Raw genomic sequence first — 21889 nt, forward strand, 5'->3', positions numbered from 1 at the left:
GTGCTGTGATCTACTAGTGTGTGCACTGCCATGTTCTGCTTCAAACGTCACCATGCTACACCTGGAAGAGGAGCTTCTCCAAAGTCAGCCTGCATGGGTGTGTCTGACACTTTCTTCAGGTCGGAGTCTCCATAGCTACTAGGGTGGCCTTAGTAGATGCCCATGTGCCAGGACTGCTGACTGCTGACTGTGGGCTACTCAAGCACAGCCTCTTTATTTACCCAAGTCAGAAGTCTGTGTTGGATCCTGGGGACACTGGCCTATTGGTGACTATACTAGGAGCAAGGCTGTGGGTTGCAGGAGCCTCAATGTGGCCTGACATCTGGGGAAGAGAAAGAATAGGTCAAATCTAAAGGGAAAAAGAATGAAGAGAGAAAAGAAGCAGTAAAACCTTTATCAATTAAAAACACCAGAGTTTGGAACTGGAAAAGCAGTGGAAATATTCTAAACAATAAAAATTGCTAACATGGATAGAAGATGGATCACATTTTGTCATATATAATTTTGAAAAAAAACATACTAGGAATGAAAATTTAAAAGTCAAAATTAAAACACTATTTGGATTATAACTAGACAGTATAGCTCATATAGCTCAGTGGTAAAACATTGGCCTAGCATATGTGAAGCAATGGTGTGATCTCCTAAGCATTACAAAGTACACCCAAAGCACACACACAAAAACCACATGAACACACACACACACACACACACACACACACACACACACACACACACCACATACACACATTTGGAATATTGATATTATCATATTAAACAGAGGAAATTATCACAAATAGAAAATGTAGGTTAATATATGAAATAAGAATATTTCTCGTACTATCTAAAAGTTTAGTAGAAATAAAATAATCACAATACACTTGGATTCTTATAGATTAAGTAAACTGAAAATTAAGCAATAGAAGACATGAGAACCTTTTCAAATAAGTTTTAGATTTTTTTTTTTTTTTTTTGTCGGTCGTGGGGCTTGAACTCTGGGCCTGGGCGCTGTCCCTCAGCTCTTCAGCTCAAGGCGAGCGCTCTACCACTTGAGCTACAGCGCCACTTCCTCAAATAAGTTTTAAATAATAAACATTTTGAAACATGTATCCTTTTATTTTGACAAAAAATTGATGTTAGTCGTGTTTTAACTCAAGATTTAGAATATTATAACCAGGTGCTCTATATCTCGCTAGGGGTGGCTATATCTCTAATCATTTCACTCTGAATATTTTTATAATAAGGTATTATACTTGCTCTGTCTCTCCCGAATTACAAACCCTATTTACACTTCCCACCGTAGCTAGAAAATAGCAGCCACAAATCTCCATGCCCAGCTCAAACTTTTTTTTTTTAATTTAAGTACAAATATTTCCAAAAAGTCACCAGGTAATGTAACTTTTCTTAATAAAGTATGTGCTTCTTGAAAATACAGTATTTGTTACCTGGACAAATATGTTTATAACTATAAGAAATAAATTTATTTAAATTTACCAACCGTATAAAAATTCAAAAAATAATTTTAAATATTCACATCATAAATATTTTAAAAGCAAAATATATGTGTCTGAATAATTTACATGTGAAAAAACAAAGAAATTATATTAGCTAATCCTACAACTCTGAAAAAAGAATTACCCTAAAGAAACAAAAGAAAATATTTAAGTTCAAAATTTGAAATTTAGAAAATAAAATGAAGTGTACTCTTAAGATGACTTAAGTAACTGTAAACCCTCTGCATATAAATTTTCTTATAAAAATGCATGAACAAAGAAAGAAAAAGTACCAATTGATTAATAGCAACAGCAAAAGAATCAGTAGTTCTTATTTTGAGCATACAAAAAATCGATGGAAGAGATAACAATGTTCCTTCCATAAGAAATGTGCTTATTTATGTAACTGTAACCCCTCTGTACATTACCTTTACAATAAAATTAAATTGAAACTAAAAATAAACCAAACAATATACGAATTAAGGATTCATATAAACCATTGGTTAAAAATTTTGTAAAAAACTGCACTAAGTACCCAAGGAATATATTTTGATGATGCTACTTTAATAATTAAACTTCAGTAGAGAAGCAAAAAGTGTAAAAACTGTTACAAAGTAATAAATCAGAATATGTTACTATTCATAATAATCATAAGCTGAATTTATAGTGATAGTCAAATATGTAAGAAATGAGACAATTTGCCATACATTTGCACTTAATAAGTGAGAAAGAATTTTCTAGGTCTTTTAAAATATATCTTAAGTTTAATAAAGAACCTATTCTGTCACATCATATGATAATCAGATAAAGCTGATATTAGAGCAAAGAACAGATTCTACTAAGTTTTTGTATGTTAATGTATATACTTATTTTGGTTGTGGGAAATTGTGGGGATTTCAACTTGAGTTATTGCTCTTGCTAGGCAGGCGTCATATCAGTGGTTAATTTTAGGATAGGGGTTCCCTTTCCACAAGAACATGCACCTGATCTGTCATTTTAGCCTTCCCATCATCAATGGCATCAGAGTTGCAGACCAACTTGTCTAGCTTCCTACCTTGGCTGGCCTGGATTCCGCAGTTCTTCCAATCTTAGCCTGTAGATAGTGCAGTGTGGTGGAAATGATCCAATGCACCCAGCTATAGATTGAGAAGGAGGTCCACTAAACTTTTGGCCTGGTTCTATTCTCAAGCCTCCTTAGTAGTTAAAAGTAGAGGTGGAAGCCCCTGGTGCCAAGCAGTAAGAGTATTTTTTAAAGTAACTAGACATATACATGACTTACGCTTGTGATTACCTCAGGAAAAGAATAAAAGAGCAGTGAAGCATAGAGGACAGACAGAATTTTAACTAGCTACTCAGAGGCTGAATCAGCTTAGGTAGCTACTCAAGAAGCTGAGATCTGAAGGCCACTGTTCAAAGCTAGTCAAATCATGAAAATACAAGTGATTATCTCTAAAAAACCAAAAGTGGAACAGTGGCTCAAGTGGTAGAACACTACCTTTGGGCACAGAAGGTTAAGAATAATGCCTACTCAGTATCAAGCCGCAAGAATAATGAATGTATGCATGAGCACATGCACATGTGTGTGCGCGTACTCGCACGAGCGTGCACACACACACACACACACCCTCACACACACACACACAAATGTGTATTTCAATGTGAAGTTCTTTAATTTTAACCTTGCTATACTTTATTTCCCTGTATTAGTTCACAAATTAACAAAATCAGCTAAGCACCTATTTACATACAACTCATGTTTCTCTAAAGTCTACTCTCTCTTTGGAAGTCAGCTTTTATTTGACCCAAAAGTAAATTATTCAGGAAGTCAATTCATCTCTCTCAAGTCTGTTGTATTAGATGATTTTTAGGTTCCTCCTAGGAATATGATTTTGTGTAATCCTGCATCAAGCAGCATATTTCTTTCACGAGAAGGGAAGACACTGTCAAACAATTAATAATAGGTTTTTCTCCACCTGGCGAGCATCTGTAGTTTTACTAACTTCATAAAATTCATGATCTGTCTGTGTATGCCAAAGACTGCTGTGCAAATAAAAAGATCCTTCTCAGAACTTAGCATTTGTATACTATTCATAGGTATGAGGTGTTTAAATATTACTGAAATTTCTTTGGAATAAATAATATTCATCTTGACTATCTTGAGAAAGAAGAATTGGTTTCTCAGCACTTTAGGTAAGAACATGAGTGAAAGAAACAAAAGGAAAAGTGAAGAACAATAATCCGTATATTCAAATCAAACAAAACAACCCAAGAAAACACAAATTAATTCAGTACTCAAGAACCTGCAGAAAATGCAAATAAAAAAAACTATGACAAGCTTATGAATATCCTGACTACATGGGAGCGAACTGTTGTAAGGATAGTGCTTAAAACCCAGACTGGACAGAAAGATCTGTACACAATGCCATGCACCTGTTATTTTAAATTCCAGGAAGAATAACATAAAGTGTACTGAGCCCAAAATCAGATACAAGTAGGAAGCCAGATTCTATCTGAAAAATAATCAGGATAATTTAAGTCTGAGGACATGACAAAGTGGTAAGAACAACCATTTTGGGGGCACAAGACACTCAATTCAAACTCTAATATTATGGGTATTAAAGAAAAAACTATGATTTTAAATAATTGGAATAAATGTAAGATTTGAGTATTTGAGTGGAGAAAAATCCATGAGAGAGATAGAATGAACCCACATTGCAATACTTTCTACTTAAGTGATAATGTTTTGTGGTACTTCAGACAAAACAGTTACTTTGCAAATGGGTATGGATGTGCACTTGGGTGACGGAAATACTCTACTTACACAGGGGTAAATTAAATAGATTTTTTGGGATAGATTGCACTTCTTGAACTAAGAGCCTAGGTGATGTCCCTGAGCTTTTTCTCTCAAGGCTACCACGCTACCACTTTCAGCCACAGTTCCAATTCTGATTTTCTGTCGGTTGTTTGGAGATAAGAGGCTCATGGACTTTCCTGCCCAAGATGGCTTCAAACCACAATCGTCAGATCTCAGCCTCCTGAGTAACCAGGATTCCAGCCATCAATGATTTTAATAATTTAGTAAATTGTGCAGTTCCAGAAGTTATATATTATCTTTATAACCTGTGTAATATATGTGTGTATGTATATATCAATGCATACGGATAGAAATATTTTAGTATATTTTTGTATCTACAATAGATTTGTGAAATAATCCTTCATTATAAAATAAAATGGTAGCCGGGCGCCGGTGGCTCATGCCTGTAACCCTAGCTACTCAGGAGGCTGAGATCTGAGGATTGCAAGTTTAAGCAGACAGGAAAGGAAAGTCCGAGAGATTCTTTTTTTTTTTTTTTTTTTTGGGTCTGGTCGTGGGGCCTGAACTCTGGGCCTGGGCGCTGTCCCTCAGCTCTTCAGCTCAAGGCTAGCGCTCTACCACTTGAGCCACAGGGCCACTTCCGGCTTTATTCTGTTTGCTTATGTGGTGCTGAGGAATCAAACCCAGGGCCTTGAGCATGCAACGCAAGCGCTCTACCACTGAGCCACCTTCCCAGCCCAGTCCGAGAGATTCTTATCTCCAATAAACCACTCAAAAACCGGAAGTGGCACTGTGGCCCAAGTGGTGGAGTGCTCGCCTTGAGCTGAAGAGCTGAGGGAGAGCACCCAGGCCCAAGTTCAAGCCCCACGACAGACGAAAAATAAATAAATAAAAATAAAATTAAATGGAAACAAAAGTTAATAAGGAGCAAAACAAAGGGAATTGTCACACGTTTCTTGTTGTTGAATATAATATGAATTGTGAGAATCAGTTTGGCAAAATCATCTCTACTTTAACAAAATGGATAATAACTATTAAATCCAATTCATCTATTTGCCCTTATTGTGCATCCTCACACATGAGTGTCAAAATCAAACCACGGTTTCTGCCTTCATATTTAACTCACCTGTTATAAGTTAGAGGATAGATGAAGTAATCAAATAAAGATTAAAATAATAGTAAGTGAGGCTATGAGTTAGAGCTGAAAATGATTTTAAATATGATAATAGCTAATTAAATTGCATATTTCTTACCTTTACACTATTGTCATGTCCCTCATTCCCACATTAGAAAAGTACATAGAAAGTTCTCACTAAACGCATTATCCTGCCCATGTAATTGTAACTCCTCTGTACAGTATGTTCACAAATAAAATTAAATTAAATTTAAAAAAATAAATAAAAAATAAATAACCAAAAAAAGAAAGTTCTCACTAAATAATATGTACAATTATGAAAAACACTATTGAAAAAATATGGGCACCATGTGGTTTTAGCTTATTGTGACCTGTAGGGGGTAGTGTGTTTTGGAGGATTTGCAATACGTTCTAATGGAGATGAAGAGAGGGATGTGCTTATTCTGGAAAACTGGCTAGAAGATTGTTCCCAGAAAGATAGTGATGAATTCTTCCAAAAGGTTACAGTAAAATCCCTTTCACAACCATGTTCACTGCTGCACTATTCACTGTAGAAAACTTAAGGAAACAGCCCAGATGCCCTTTGGCAGAGGGATGGTTAGAGAAAGTGTGGCACATATACACAATTGTATTGCACCCATCCATTATGAAGACTGTTACATTATTTGCAAAGAAATGGATAGATCTAAAAATATGTTAAGTAAACTAAGTCAGAGACACACACACAAAGGACCCATGTTCTGTCTCATATTTGGAAGATAGAACTTTATACAAGTTTTCACAACAATATCAACCAAAGCATTCTATTTGCAGAGAATTTAAAAGGTGTATTTTCTTATAAAATTGAATTTTTAATCCAACAAAATGAATACCAGGAAACTATCATTTAAGATATGAGGGGAATTCAAAGGGAAGGATTAAAAAGAGTTATGGAGGAAAAGAGTGAAGGCATAATATTCAATACAGATAGTATGACAGTAGAAAAAATTAAAGTGGGGTGAGATTTGGAAGGGTGTGGTGAAGTTATGTAAAGATCCATTGTACTTAAAAACTGATTTGTTGAATGGAAATTCACTTGTACAATTATTTAAGATAATAAAAATATAATTAAAAACAATGGAGACACTTTATCTTAAACTGTGTTCTCTTAAACCATGAGTCAATATAATAGTTTCCTCCTTAGAAATGTTCTTTGCAGGTATTTTCCTCACAGTAACAGAAAAGTGATCAACACAATGCATATCAATACATTACATTGCACATCATAAAGAGACACACTATAAATTCTATTTCCATCTCTTTTAAAAATAAAATTTTTTGCTCTATAAATTGATCAGAGGCATGGATTTTGTGGCTAGTTAGTTCATTGCACATGTCTCTCTTCCTCTCTCTCTTTCATGGTTCTCATAGATAATATGATTGCTCCATAATTATCCTAACTTATTTTGCTTTTATATTTTTGGTTGCATCATTTCACTTTCTGCTCTGCCATTTCCCAAATCATTTACATAGAAGGTATTATTTCCTATTTTCTCATTCCTAGAATAAGCTGCACATGAAGACACCATTGGTCCTCATTTTCAGTCTGTACCTTTTAATACACAGGAAAATCTTTCCTCTGCTTTCTATCAGTTCTCTACTTTCCAGTTAGAATAATTTAGAATAGTAAAAATGGAAAAAGAGAAAATAAATCATTGTGAAAAGACTAACTTTTAATTATATGAATCGCATGTGTTGTTACACTTGTATTTTTGTAATCAACTTTTTAATAACTGTTTTTCATTTCTTGCATCTGAAGGATGAAAAATATGGAATACTTCGCATATTTTCATATCATCCCTGTCCAAGTGGCATGTTAATCTCTATATTGTTGTAATTTATGTATACGTGCTGCTGAAGCATGTAGTATCCTGTAAATTTAAGTAGTTAATGATGTAATCTTTATACAGGCATATATCCTTGGTTGCCTATTTGTAACAAGGAAACCTTATTGTTACTAACAATGCTATTGATCTTATTTCTCTGAAATTCTGTGTATAGTGGAAAAAACATATTGTTCGGTAGATTGCTCACACTTGCAATTATTTGCCAATGACTATTTTAAGTCTTTTTCATTTTAAATTTCATCATATTTTGTAGCCTTTATAGCTAGGTTCAAAGATATGGCTTTTCAAGTACTTATTTATCAACTGAGTTAGCTTTGTGGAGCTAATGGATTCAAAGTAAGCCTTGCTGAAGAGCTACTTCTAAACTTTTGCAGCTTAAAATTTCCCAAATGAGGTCTTACTGGCACAAATGTCTACTGACCTTTTACCCTTCTTCCATGTAGTAACAGACCAACCAGAATATCTTACCCTGACAGCAAAGATTATCTTACTGGAAAAAAAAAACTAATCATAGTTACAAGGGATCATAGAGAAATAAACAGTTCTGAGTAGAAAGTATTTTATCAAAATATAATTGTTTATTATACCTACCATTTCAAAAGTAGCTAAAGCCAAGAAGGTGAAAAAAAATTGTTCTTATGCATGATTACCTAATGTCCTGTCCTGTCTACCATCCAATCAGGCAGGAACTTACACTACTGAATTTCTACCGCCAAATATTTCCATAGCTCCAGGAGAAGTCCATATTTTTCCTTGATATTAGGCCTTAAATTGGTAATGTTTTAATCACAGTGTTTCCTCTTGCCTCTAGGCTGTAAATCTACAAATGGTAAAGCTTTAGGTCTAACTCTACCAAACTCTGAGGTAGAGATAATGGAATAATACTGTAAAACAGAGTTGCCTTTGATACCCTAACCACAACAGAACAATGAAAAACATTTCCTTAGATTACATACAGTTATATATTTTATATTTATATGTGCTAATTTTATGTTTCACACAATGAAACTTGCTAGAATTAATCGATAATTTGACAAATAATTTGATATTTATTACAATAAATAGATAGGAATATAAATAATTAGGTTTAGAATATTTATTAGAATATAAGAAGTATCAATGCAATGTCTTCGATATAAACTTGTGATACCTTCTAAGTGTTCTTAGTCTCCTGAATTCACATGGTAAAAGAAAATGTTGTTTTCCTTTAATCTGTAAGGGATTTTACTCTGCTGCTCTGTATATTGTTTTAACTCGCTGGACTCAGAATGGTTTTCCCCATATTTCTGATCATACCCAAATTTTGCTGATATGATGTCCAAAAGGTATTATTCTTCTACAGGATCCACGCGTCCTAGGATCCTAGGTCCTAGTTATCTGTATCATCAGATAAGAAGGGCAAGTATTCACACCTAGGCCCATGCCACATGCCAACAGAAAGTAATTGAAGACTCATCTCAACTCCTCATTTCCTATAATAATTCAGGGCCCCAATTACACAGGATTTAGCAGTAAGCAATTGTGAAATGCAAGGCAACTTAAAATGAAAGATGAGATCACAAAATCTGAGAGAAACTACTGTAATTCACACTTTCAATTTACAGATGACCAGCCCATATTAGTGAACAAGATCACAAATGTCACAAGAATATTTTTAATACCCCTCTCCTAATGATTAATGAAAGATTTCAGTCCAGTATAAGTAGGCCAAAAAATAGTTCCTGGAAGGATAGATCCATAATTTTTCTACCAAGGATAGGAAAACTTGACTTAGAAGTCAAATATAATTCAGAAAAACATGCATGCCAGCAAGTGCTTTACCACTGAGTCACCTTCCCAGCCCCTCAAATAAACTTTTTAAAGGCACATTCGCCAAAATGACATTTGACAATTATATACTTAGTAACAAAAGTTTTTCAAGTGGAAGGAGCAAGTTACAATAGAGTTGATTTATTATCCTGCACTAATACCAAACAGGTTCAACCATTCCTTAAATTATAGAAATAGTAGCCCCGACCATTTGTGTTGTTCAGTAGATGCCTTCCAGAAATGTGTTACCTAGATCAGCCTCCCATATTTCAAGCCTAAACATTAGCTAATAAAGTAAATTTCATCAAATAATAAAGTACATTTTAAAAGATCACGAATAGTTGCATTATCATGTTGTTTGATGTTTTCCTTAAGAAATATGACTTTAAGTCTTGAATATGGGTACTCATGAGAGATGTGACAAACATAAAATCTGTCTTCTATTTCTATCATATTCCTCCACAGTAATAAATTTTAGTTTTCTTCTTTTCCCAAAAGTTATACGTAGTAGAGAATATTATCCCATGTAAAGTAAAATAATCACAAACCATTGTACAAAGCCATTTATAAAAACTGGTAGTTAGGAAAACATTCTAAGCCATTTTTAAACTTTCTTGTTGAATAAAGATTAATCTTCCAAATGGATGAGAATAAAATCATGTCTAGGTGCTTCACGTCTCCAGTCTTGCAAATTGTTATTGCAGATGAATTAATTATGGAAATATAAGCTGATATCAGTTCAAGTATATGCAGGATTGAAATGCCATAGAATGTATATAAACCTGTCAAAGTATGAACAGACAATTTAACAGAATGACTATCAAGAAGTTGAAACCAGAGAAGAATATTAGTAAAAACAGAATGAATGAAAAATGAAAAAGTGGCAAGCACAACTAGAATACTCAATGTACACATGTGATAAAGGAAGTGGTAAATCTGAAATAAATCTTGGAGAAGGAGTTGGTTGAGAATGATAGAAGGAGTGACTGTGATCCAGGAGCATTGGACAATTACATGGACATATTTAATTGTAACACAATTGCACAACCTTTTGAAATTTATTTAAAAGCACAACAAAAATCAAACACATAAAAATCACAACCAAACAGCAAACTCTACAGAGTATGAATATGATCTCTCAAAATATTAAATAGTTAATCAAGGGCAGTATGTGAAAAGCAAACCAACTGTTCAAAGAGGGCAGTTTGGGGTAGGGGAGAATTTTGAACAGATTTAAATAGATTGTCTAAGGTTATAAATCACCTACATCTGCAGCAAATATTTTCTAATGGGAGATCTTTGTCTGAACTGGATATTCCAGTCCTGAGATACATTTGATAGCTGGTGAATATAGAATGGAAGAAACAAGATCAAAACCCATTACTCTGTTGGAGAGAAAACAGTCCTCTATGTTTTCTCTCATCTCTCTTTACTACTCTTTTTCATACTTTTCAGTCAAGTGATTTTGAATTATATCTTTCCTTCTTTGTTCTGGCAAAATAATCGGTCAAAGTAATTCACTAAAGATTATTTGCCATTTTTTCTATTATGCTTTTTATTTGTCCAAGCGAGTCCATTAAACTTCCCTCTTGAATTTGGTTGCCACGAAAACCCAACATCTATGATAATGAGGACAAACTCTCAGGTAAAACCTTTTCTCCAAAAAACCAGTCCAAGAAGCTGTGATCACAAATATTTAGCTATACTGTTTTTTCTTTTACCTTGAAAGTATTCTTATGTCTAAAGTGCCCACAAAAATAAGTACTCCACCACTTTTTGGTTCAATTACTTCTAACCTCAAAGATATAATTTGCTAACAAGATGCTTAGAGGAAAGCGAAGAATACTCCACTTTTATCTTCTCACTTAAGATTCTCGTTAGATACCATATCAGGAACAGTGAAGTTATTCTTTTCAAAATTACTTCAATAGATTATTTTTCTCTTGGTCTTGCATTTGCTTAACAAGATGTATGGAGAAGAATAGAGTTAAATCACCGATACCTTGGATGACAGTGTCTGTTACAAAGGACAATACTTCGATGACCTATTTCTATGTCCTCCTCTTAGCTCTTACCTGATTTCCAATTAATCACAGCTTCTTGGGTTAAAGTCTAGTGAAGTGGAAGGACTATAAGACCTCTCCCACTGCTACGTCTTCATGGTTTCTCTTTTAAAACTATTTTATTTGGATGTGGAACTTATTTTTATGTCTTCATTCGATCTAGTGTGCATTGAAGTGAGACAAATAGGCTCTGTAAAACCACTTTATGTAGGTAAAATATTAAGACAATCTATTTTAAAAAGTTTTGGCCTCCCTCCATTGCTGAAGCTAATATGCTTAGCTAGGGCTTCGAAGAATACTGTTTTCTTACTTTTTCCATTTGCTCTTCTTTTCTGATCCCAAAACTTTTTGGCTTATGTAATAAGAGAAGTCTTCACAGTCTCATGTTAATAATGATATTATATTTTTGAGCCACTTAGAAATGCGAAATCATTTGTTTGAAGTATCCAATCAGATTTTTTTCTGTGTTTCAGTGCTTTATATGCAAAGACATTGTGGAAAGTATTATAAACAGAAAAGTGTAAACCCAATATCTTCTTTCATTGTAGAGGGCACTTTCCCCTAAACAGTTTGCACACAATTATCTTTTTCAGAGAATTGCTGTTTAGTAAGTAAAGGTCAAATCACAATTTTGATGTCTTTTTTTTTTTTTTTTTTTTTGTCGGTCGTGGGGCTTGAACTCTGGGCCTGGGCGCTGTCCCTCAGCTCTTCAGCTCAAGGCGAGCGCTCTACCACTTGAGCTACAGCGCCACTTCCGGTTTTCTGGTGGTTTATTGGAGATAGGAGTCTCATGGTCTCTCCTGCCCGGGCTGGCTTTGAACCGCGATCCTCAGATCTCAGCCTCCTGTGTAGCTAGGATTACAGGCGTGAGCCACCAGCACCCGGCTTTGATGTCTTTTTTTAAAGAACTTTGAATTTAAATTCCACTACAACCTTGTTTCACACAGTAAGAGTATATTTTTTGGGTAAGGAAAATTCTTAAGGTAACCTACAGGATTTACAGCAAGGTTTGTGAGGTTTGTCTGTTTAGTGTGAAAAAGAGCCATCTTCACCCACATCACTCCCTCTCAGCTAAGTCTCCATGGATTTCTTTGCATGAAAGCCTATTCTCCCAGGCAATTTTATTTTTTTTAATAGGCTAAGTTGTTAAAAAGTTTGAACAATTAAAATTTACCTGTCATAACTTTAAAACTCTTTTGAAATTCCTTTAACAGAATTGCGAATTCACCAATCCTAATTCCATCTTTACCATATTAAACAGTTAAATGTTGTTTTCATGATATCATGTCCATGCAACTATTATTTTCCAGGGCCTTTGTTATGTTATATATATGACCATATATGCTGATGCTAAGCAAAATAAAATCCAAGATATGGAAACAGAGATTTTTATTTGCGGTTGTTGTTTTTAATGTACTATGTGATTTCTATTTTCTTTTGACATTTTTCCCTATGGTTTATTCCCTGCTGTTTTTGATTTGGATACCCTGTGTACTGGTATACATTTACCTTAATTACGGAAAGGAATAGGAACAACAAAATGGTGAGAAATAGGACAAAGGGCAAACCAATGCAATAACAATGCTCTCAAGACAATATGATGAAAATGTACATTACAACTTGTGAGGGGTATTGTGGTGACGGAAAACTGAGAAAAATGAGAAAGGGGATAACAAGTTTGAAACATTATGTATTCACTACCTTACAATTACTGTAACTCCACTGTACATAACTTTGACAAGAAAATTAAATTAAATAAATAAGCTACATGAAATAAAATTTCACTGTATTGGTATAGTAAATATTATTATTTTTTAGTAACTTTTAAAAATCAATACTATTTGGCATTAAATTTGAATTAATTACACCTTTTTAATCAGAGGGCCATCAACTTGAATGTTATCCAACTAGACAATATTTTCACAATATACTTGCCAATATTTTGAAAAAAGAATAAATTTAAACTTTCTCATACAAAAACAGTAAACAGTTTCATTCAATGGAAACCCATAACTTTTAAAAGTAAATAAGTTGTTAAGAGGACAGAATATATGTGTTCTTCAAAATTCCTATGACTAATATCTACTCATTTTCAAATTCTGAACATTCCTACCTGAGAGATTCAAAAGAATACCTGTTTGCATGTTATGTAATTCTGCAATAGATTCATATTCCAATGGGTTGCTACAGATTGAGAAATAAACAGAAAAATAGCCACATTCTGGTAAAGGATAAAACTATGAAGCATCTGTAATAATTAATTTTTCAAGAGTAAGCAATTGTTTATCAGGGTAAGCTATTATTTATGTGACCATCAATCCGAAGACTTATGCCATAAAGTCATCATACCCCAACAGTTTCCAAGGTGTAGGGTGCACCTCAAAGGTTCCCTTAATTTACAACACTAATAGCTTATCTTTATTGTGAAAAATACTACACCTCTGCTAATGTGATGCCCTCCATGTTCTGGAAAGAACACCACAATAAACTGTGTTGCATCATTTTCCCACCCCTAGTATTCTTGAGATCAGACCATTTGCAAATATTATTTATATTTATACTTTTTTAATTACCATAGATATTCAGGATGCTAAGAGCGCAATGTTACAGTTAAAAGCAAACCCAGGCAGGAAGGTTCCTTAGATGCTTATCTCCAATAAACTTCTCAGCAAAAGCCAGACACAAGTGGCACTGAGATTGAAATGGTAGGGCACAAGCCTTGAGCATGAACAGGCTCAGAGACAGTGTCCAGGACCAGAGTTCAAGCACTAGGACAAACCAATAAAACAAAAAAATGAAAACAAACCCCCAATCTTGCATTTTTCTCATTGTATACAGAGGCACATAATTAAGGGAATTGCTTCCTGTGTTACATAGGTAGAAGAAAAAGATGTCACACAATTATTCTCCTCATACTATGTTATACCAAAGCTTCAAAAAATTGCTTTTGATAAATTTATAAATTAATATCATGCATTTCTTGGCAACTCTGTCTACATTATTCACATTATCATTTTATACATGAATTGTTGGAATTATCTATTAACTAATTTCTAATTATATCTCTCTTGAAAGAATATTCTAGGCAAGTAGACCGCAAGAATCATTTGTGAATTTGTCAATTAAACCCTCTATTTAAAAATAATTTTGGGGCTGGGAAGGTGGCTCAGTGGTAGACTGCTTGCCTTACAGGCATGAGGCCCTGGGTTCGATTCCTCCACACCACATAAGCGAAAAAACTCGGAAGTGGTGCTGTGGCTCAAGTGGTAGAGTACTAGCTTTGAGCTGAAGAGCTGAGGGAAAGTGTGCAGCCCCAGAGTTCAGGCCACACAACTGACAAAAAAAGAAAAGAATTTTGAAATATCTAATAGAATATGAAATTACAAACAAAACCAAAATATTTATTTTAAATCTCAATTCTAATTTAGCAACATTTACAAAGTCCTACATTAGATAAACTTTGCTATTTCTCCAGGCTTAAGCCTTTGTAATCCTTCATCATTTCTTTGGAATCCAACAGAATGATGATTACTTACTTTCTCAAATTTTGGAAGGTAATCATGAGTCATTTTGCATCTAGGAATGTTCTGTAATGGAGAGAGAATTTAAAACACAAGTGAGGATTATATATGAGTTGCATTTCAATAGGAAACTTGACTTCGCAAAAAATGACAAAATTAGCCCAGCATTCCAACTGTGTATTCCTTTCTTGTTTGCTTTGTTTTATTAAGACAAAATTATACTACCTGGTCCAGGGAAGGTATCACTATGTAATTCCACTCTCTAATCTTCTGTTTTAGTCTGAGTGCTAGAATTCTAGGCTTATATCACATTGCCCTGCCATAGTTTCTTGTTGTATTTAATCTAAATACAGATTACCAATTCTGAATTTCTCCAGTGATATTACCCACTACACTGCTCAGACTGTTCCTGTACAATTTTCAAACATTTTCTAACATTTGACACAGGATATGAACATTTTCAGATGCACCTGCGGGGTCTCTGATTCATTCCTCAATGGATCCGATACCTTTAATAATGATTACTTGACTCTCTTACTATCTCTGGTCCCTACCTATGTAATATTCTCAAATACTTTTGAAAAAAGTAACTTGAGGACTTTCTAATATTAAAAATTATCACATAATTCTAGTCTTACTCAGGACATATTTTCTATTGTTTTGTAATTTTTCTACATATTATGAGAGTCATTTCATTTGTGCATTTGTGTGTGCACATATAAGTGCCTCTGTGTTTATGTGTATGTTTGTATATATGTACACAAAAGCCTCAAGCTCTTATTCATAAATCTTGCTCATGACTGGTATTCCATCACCTGAGCCATTCTTCCAATACAGCTTTTGGCTCCTCAATTATAGGTACTGTTGCAAAGACTGTTCTAGCCTAGCTGGTTGCAAACTGAACTTCCCAGACTCCATTACATTCTTAGGTTTTATTTCTCCAGAAGTATCAACTTTTAAGCTATAAACATTTTTGTGAGTGTAAAGTCTATGCTGTAGCCGAGATTTTTAACTCAAGAATTCAAATAAAGATAGATTAATATACCCATTACATATCCTGAGTGTACACTGTTAGAAATGTGATCGTAAGCTGAGTGGTGGTGAGATCTGAGGATTGGGGTTCAAAGCCAGCCCGGGTAAGAAAGTACTGGAGACACTTTTCTGCAATTAACTACAAGAAAACTGGAAGTTTCACTGTGGATCAAGTGGTAGAGCATTAGCCTTGAGCTGAATAGCAGAGGAACAGTGCCCAGGCCCAGAGTTCAAGTGCCAAGACCACCACCAACAACAATAAATATATAAGGAAAGAAAAAGAAATATCATCTTAGCCAGCAGTTCATTGCTAGTATAAGCCCTGTTCTCTCAAGATGGATTTTTTTTCCATTTAAGTGCATGCTTTTATATCTGACTTGCATTGGAACCAGAATTATACTTCCATTATACTTTCTACAGAGTTGTGTGATTAGCAAGTGTGATTTAGAAAGGGAGTGGCTTCATACTTCGTGTTCCACCTAGGAGTAATGCTTTCTCTACATCACTCCCATAAATCTACATACTGGACTTGGCTTTATTGTTTCAATGTTGTCTTATTTGTAGAGTCTTCTATAGTGTATTGAACCCATATACTTTAACACAGAACTTCTCTTTCTCCTATTATTGCTATAGTTTCCCTTACTGTTAATTCATATACACGGGAAATAATGTGCTGTACATACACTCACAAAAGGAATGATCTGAGAACCTTCTTCCCATTTACAATTCACTTTAATTTACAGAGACCTTAAAAAGTTTGAACTCAATATACTCATGGATAATATATTTATAAGCAATATAATTTTCATATTTTCTCTTTACTAAGTTTTCTCTGAAACACGTGTTACCTCATGTCCAAAGGTGTCCTTGTGTTATTTCAGTGAAGCCAGTAAACATTTATTATACCTCAAGCAGCACCATCAATTGTTACTGGAAGTAATGGTAACTGAATGTGGAAACTGATCCCAGGAGAGGAATGGAACATAGAGGAATGACAAAGTTCAAGTTAACTTGTGCTTTCCTTTTTACTGTACAAGAAAAGAATCCCAAGGCTTGAAGGAAACTCTGTTCTTGACTTTTTCAAATATGTTCTTTACTCATATAAAACTTTTCTGTAAAGTTCTAGTTGAGAGTATTACAAAAATAATGTGCCATTTGAAAGCCATCATAGAACAAAAGGAAATAACGTTGTTTAAAAAGTGTTCTACTGCAAAGAAACAAAGACATGGAGGTTTAAAGTGCCTTATGGATGGATATTTCACCCCTGAGAGGAATCACTATTTGCAGGAGTCAGTTATCAATTTCTTTAGTCTGTCCTGAGTTCTCCAGAGCAATAAGGATTCCAGAAAAGCAGGATCCAGTGAGTATGATCACCAAAAGGAGCCTCTTTTCAAATGAGTACTCCTTTAAGGAGGATCCCAAAGAAATATCTGGGTTTTTTTGTTTGCTTGTTTGGTTCGTTTGTGCTGGTTCTGGGGCTTGAATCCAGAAGCTGGACCCTGTCCCTGAACAATTTTCTTTCCTGCCCACCTGCCCCCAAAGCTAGTACTCAACTGCTTGAGCCAAAACTCTACTTGTGCTTTTTTGGTGTTTAATTAAAAATGAATTTGAGAGACTATCCTGCCTGGGTTAGCTTTGAACTAAGATAGTAAGAAAGCTAAGTGACATCAACTGAATAGACTTCTCTTTTGAAATAACTAATATTTGATGAAATTTTTTGTAAAGCTAATATTTGACTATTTTTAAAAGTAGAGAATATGTCCAGCAAAGAAGCCATAAAGTAAGTAATTCAGCAAAAGTAGGTGCATTGAATCATTTTGGAATTTATTTTTCTGCTTGGGAAGATTATTAATTTTGTCATTCCTTTGGGGGAAACAAAGTCATCTTTCACTTTATTTGTTGGTCATGGGGCTTGAACTCTGATCCTGGGCGCTGTCCCTCAGCTCTTCAGGTCAAGTTGAGTGCTCTACTACTTTTGCTACAGAACCACTTCCGGGTTACCTGTGTTTAATTGAAGATAAGGGTCTCATGGGCTTTCCTGACCAGGCTGTCTTTCAACCACAATCCTCTGGTCTCAACATTCTGAGTAGCTAGTATTACAGGCGTGAACCACCAGCACCTGGCTCATATTTGCATTTATGTGCACTGAATGACACTATGTAGACAAACAATGGAAATTTGAACCAAATGATGCCATTGCAGCTTTTCAGAAAATTTGAGGTAGCAATAATATGTCCTCCTTTTCCATTCTGTTACATTAATGACTCATTAGCTATGGGATCCCTCCATTAACATCCTCTACCATCTGTATTGGTGTATTTAGTATCAGGAAATGTTCATAGAGAAATATAGAAAGACAGATTTTTAGAAAGCAAAGGATATCGAGTATGAAAGAACAGCATAGAGAGAGATACATTTATCACACAGAGATTAATAACTAGCCTAAGAGATTTAGAATGCTAAAGGCAATGAGGAATAAGCCTAGTTGAAAACTAGTTCTTCAATAACCAAAATTGTTTTCTAGAACAATTTCTGGTATACCTTAGTTACTATCATTTATTCCTTCCATCTGGAGTTATTTTTTCTCTTGTGTCACAACTGTTAATTAGCCTCTGCCTTTTTTTGCAGTCACTGACCAAAAAGGTTTCCAAATGTCACTTAGATTACCCTTCTCTTTGTGATTAGCAGTGACCACACAAAATCCTGGAATCTTTGAATTTCCAGAATTAATCTTCACCTGAAATCTAAGCACATTACTGGCATTAATTGCTGTGACCTAATGACCTAATGAATTAGGGACTACTGTCAGGTTTCAGTTTGGAAGGAGCAATTATATATTCAAAGTAGGGATTCTTTATTTTGCATTTACTAGTTTTTTCTTTTATATTGTGAAAATACTGTACAGAAGGGTTACAATTACAGGGGCAAGATGAGTACATTTCTTATCAAGCATTGTATCCTCCTACTTTGGTTCCCCTTCTGACCCCCTCCCATCCTCCACCTGCCCCCAGACCCAATCCTCCTTCCCATCCCCCCCACCAAAGTTGTAAAGTTCGTTTTTGACATAACGACTTGCATATCTCATTGTTGCAATGGGTCCACCTGTATCCCTATTTAAATGACGTGTTTTTTCCCTTCCCCTCCACAAATTATATCATTATCAAGTACAGTGAAAGCAAGGGTTATACCCTGGGTGAGGGAAATACAAAACAACCAAGAAATAATTTATAAATGTGTTAGAAAAATATCACATGAAAGAAAAAACATTTAAATACATATCTTAGGGTTCATTTCCCTAACAGCAACTTATCTGATCATTTCTGCTTGACTCAGACATACACTAGTTATTGCAAATAAGGGAAACCCAGGGCTTTTTTTTTCCTTCCTTCCTTCCTTCCTTCCTTCCTTCCTTCCTTCCTTCCTTCCTTCCTTCCTTTCTTTCTTTCTTTCTTTCTTTCTTTCTTTCTTTCTTTCTTTCTTTCATTCATTCTTTCTTTCTTTCTTTCTCTATTTTCCTTTCTTTCTGTCTTTCTGTCTTTCTTTTTTTGCTCAAGGCTAGCCTTCTACCACTTGAGGCACAGCACCACTTCCAGTTTTTTTTGTTTATGTGGTAATGGGGAATTTAACCCAGGGTTTCATGCATGTTAGGCAATCAATGTACCATGAAGCCACATTCACAAAGCCCTAAATGACTTTCTTAAGATGGCATTACATTTTCATTCCATAACTATATCATAATTTTGGCCAGGTGCTAGAAAATGATGTAAAAAAACAATACAATACAGTAAGTCCAGGAAGGTTGGATGGAAAATGAATAACCAAGCCGGGCGCCGGTGGCTCACGCCTGTAATCCTAGCTACTCAGGAGGCTGAGATCTGAGAATCGCGGTTCAAAGCCAGCCCGGGCAGGAAAGACCGTGAGACTCCTATCTCCAATAAACCACTAGAAAACCGGAAGTGGTGCTGTAGCTCAAGTGGTAGAGCGCTCGCCTTGAGCTGAAGAGCTGAGGGACAGCGCCCAAGCCCAGAGTTCAAGCCCCATGACCGACAAAAAAAAAAAAAAAAAAAAAAAAAAAAAAAAAAAAGAAAATGAATAACCATCATGGTCTAGCCAGGGCACAGAGGGGCTTATGTCATGGAGCTGTTTCAACAGTCTGAGCTAGACAGCTCCTGACCCACAGCCCACTTCCTGAATGAGAGGGCTACCTTGGGTTCCAGGCACATAGGGACACTGGGCCACCTCATCCAGAAAACATTCAACCAGTTACTATGTGAGAGACAAAGAAAGAAAATCAGAATTATGCTTAAGTTGGGTGCCAGTGGCTCAGAACTCTAATCTTAGCTACACAGGAGGCTGAGATATGATGATCATGGTTCATAGCCAGTCCGGGCAGAAACGTCTGTGGGACTCTTATCTTCAAACAACCACCAGAAAACCGGAAGTGCCCTCAAGTGGTAGAGCACTAGCCTTGATCTGAAGAGCTTGGGAACGGCGCCCAGGCCTAGAGTTCAAGACCCACAACTGACAAGAAGTGATTCCCACCACATCAAGTGGACTGAATAGCACCCATTGTCCCAAGGAGCATGGTAGAGAAGTCAGGCTGAGCTTCCTGTGACCTTGAGGTCATAAGTAGGTCACCCAGCTTCTCTGTGCATCTGTTTCCTCAGCTGAAAAACTCAACAGAGTGAAGGATCCCCTTCCTCATGGGGATAGAGTAATGATGAGAGCCATGTTTTGTTTCATAATCCCACACCTGTTGCACAATTAATAACAGACCCCACCTAAGCCTTTTCCGGGTATCTTCCTGTCATATGCTCACAGAATTGCTGAGAACCTTATCTGAAGGATGCTCCCTCTGTGCCTAGCCATGCTCCACAGAACCCTCTGTATGAATCCCTTGTTTCCTCACAACTGTCCTCTGAGGAGACTGAAGTCTGATGGTTTCGGCACTATCCAGAACTTCATCTGTGGTCAAGAATCTGCTGGCATGGACTAAAAGTTTGGGATAATCTATCTAAACCAATAACTGAGCATGGCGCTACATGTCTACCATCCCAACTACAGAGGACCATGCTTGGTGGAGCATACCTGTCACAGATAGGAGGACCCCGATCCAGCACAGCCTGAGTCTCTATTCAGTCTCTTTCTCAGAAATGCCCAAGACAGAAAGGTGGCTCCTCAGAGCCAGGGAGAGGAAACAAGCAGGGGTCAGGGGGACCCCAGCGGAGTGTCTTTCCAGCGGCAGGGGTAGTGTTGGGGCAGCCACTCACCTGTGCTGCTCAGAGAAGCTGTTGGCAGCTGTGACAGGTGGGAAGAGCAGTGATGGAGGTGGCATTGTGGATACATGGGCCCAGAGCAGAAGACCAGGGGCAGGGACCTGGTTGGGGCCTTATGACTGCTGGAGTGCTCCATTGCCTGAGGTTTGAAACCCAGCACCGCAAGAAGTGGGGAGGGAGGTGGGGCGCTGGTGGGAGCATCAATTTCCTACTATACTCCAAACTCTCCTCAAGTCTCTTGCTGATCACTCAACCACCTCTACCTTCCTCAACTTCTGGTAGTGTTGTAAACAAACAGAGGGAATCCTGGTGCTCCCCCGCATCATGGAATGCGGGCGTGGTCACCATTCTTGTATCTCATTGGTCAGAAAGGAACATGAAAGAATGGGGGTGTGGCTGTAATCCTGTGATGCAAGCAGTATGGGCAGAGCAAGATGACAGCGGCTCGCCTAGCCTTTTTTCCCAAGGAACTCTGTCCAATGCAGTTGGGGACAAAAGAGTAACCTGCTTTAGCTGGATGGCTGCACAGATTGTTGTGTATGTCTGTTTGTTGCCAATCCTGGACCTTAAACTCAAGATCTGGACACAGTCTGTGAGCTGCTTTTGCTCAAGGCTGGCCCTCCACACTTGATATGTTGGCACTGAAGTTGGAAAGGAGTCTCAAGAACTTTCTTGGCTTGGGTGACTTTGACCATGATCCTCCTTTCATAGCTTTGTAAGTATCAAGGAGGACTGCTGAGATCCACTGGTACCTGCCTAATCATTGGTCTTGCTGATGTTCTTGGACAGACTGGTGAGTACCCTATTCTCGCAGTGAAATGGTGGGAGCTGGGGCCCACAGTTCGAATCGTGATCCTGCCAC

The 21889-nt window shown here is 36.3% G+C and overlaps 1 long non-coding RNA gene and 1 pseudogene across 1 annotated transcript; both read right to left on the minus strand.

The window, feature by feature from the left end:
• Positions 1 to 7242: 7242 nt before the first annotated feature.
• Positions 7243 to 7342, minus strand: LOC138823908 (U6 spliceosomal RNA; annotated as a pseudogene).
• A 2375-nt stretch (positions 7343 to 9717) lies between these two features.
• LOC138823906 (uncharacterized) lies at positions 9718 to 21294 on the minus strand. The gene is made up of 3 exons (XR_011370959.1): positions 21022 to 21294; positions 14735 to 14785; positions 9718 to 9917 (listed from the first exon to the last, which is right to left on the minus strand). It is a non-coding gene; the product is annotated as an uncharacterized lncRNA (long non-coding RNA).
• Positions 21295 to 21889: the final 595 nt, after the last annotated feature.

This window comes from Dipodomys merriami, unplaced genomic scaffold, assembly GCF_024711535.1.
Source record: "Dipodomys merriami isolate MVZ:Mamm:240054 unplaced genomic scaffold, mDipMer1.0.p SCAF_1248, whole genome shotgun sequence".
Taxonomy (NCBI): Eukaryota; Metazoa; Chordata; class Mammalia; order Rodentia; family Heteromyidae; genus Dipodomys; species Dipodomys merriami.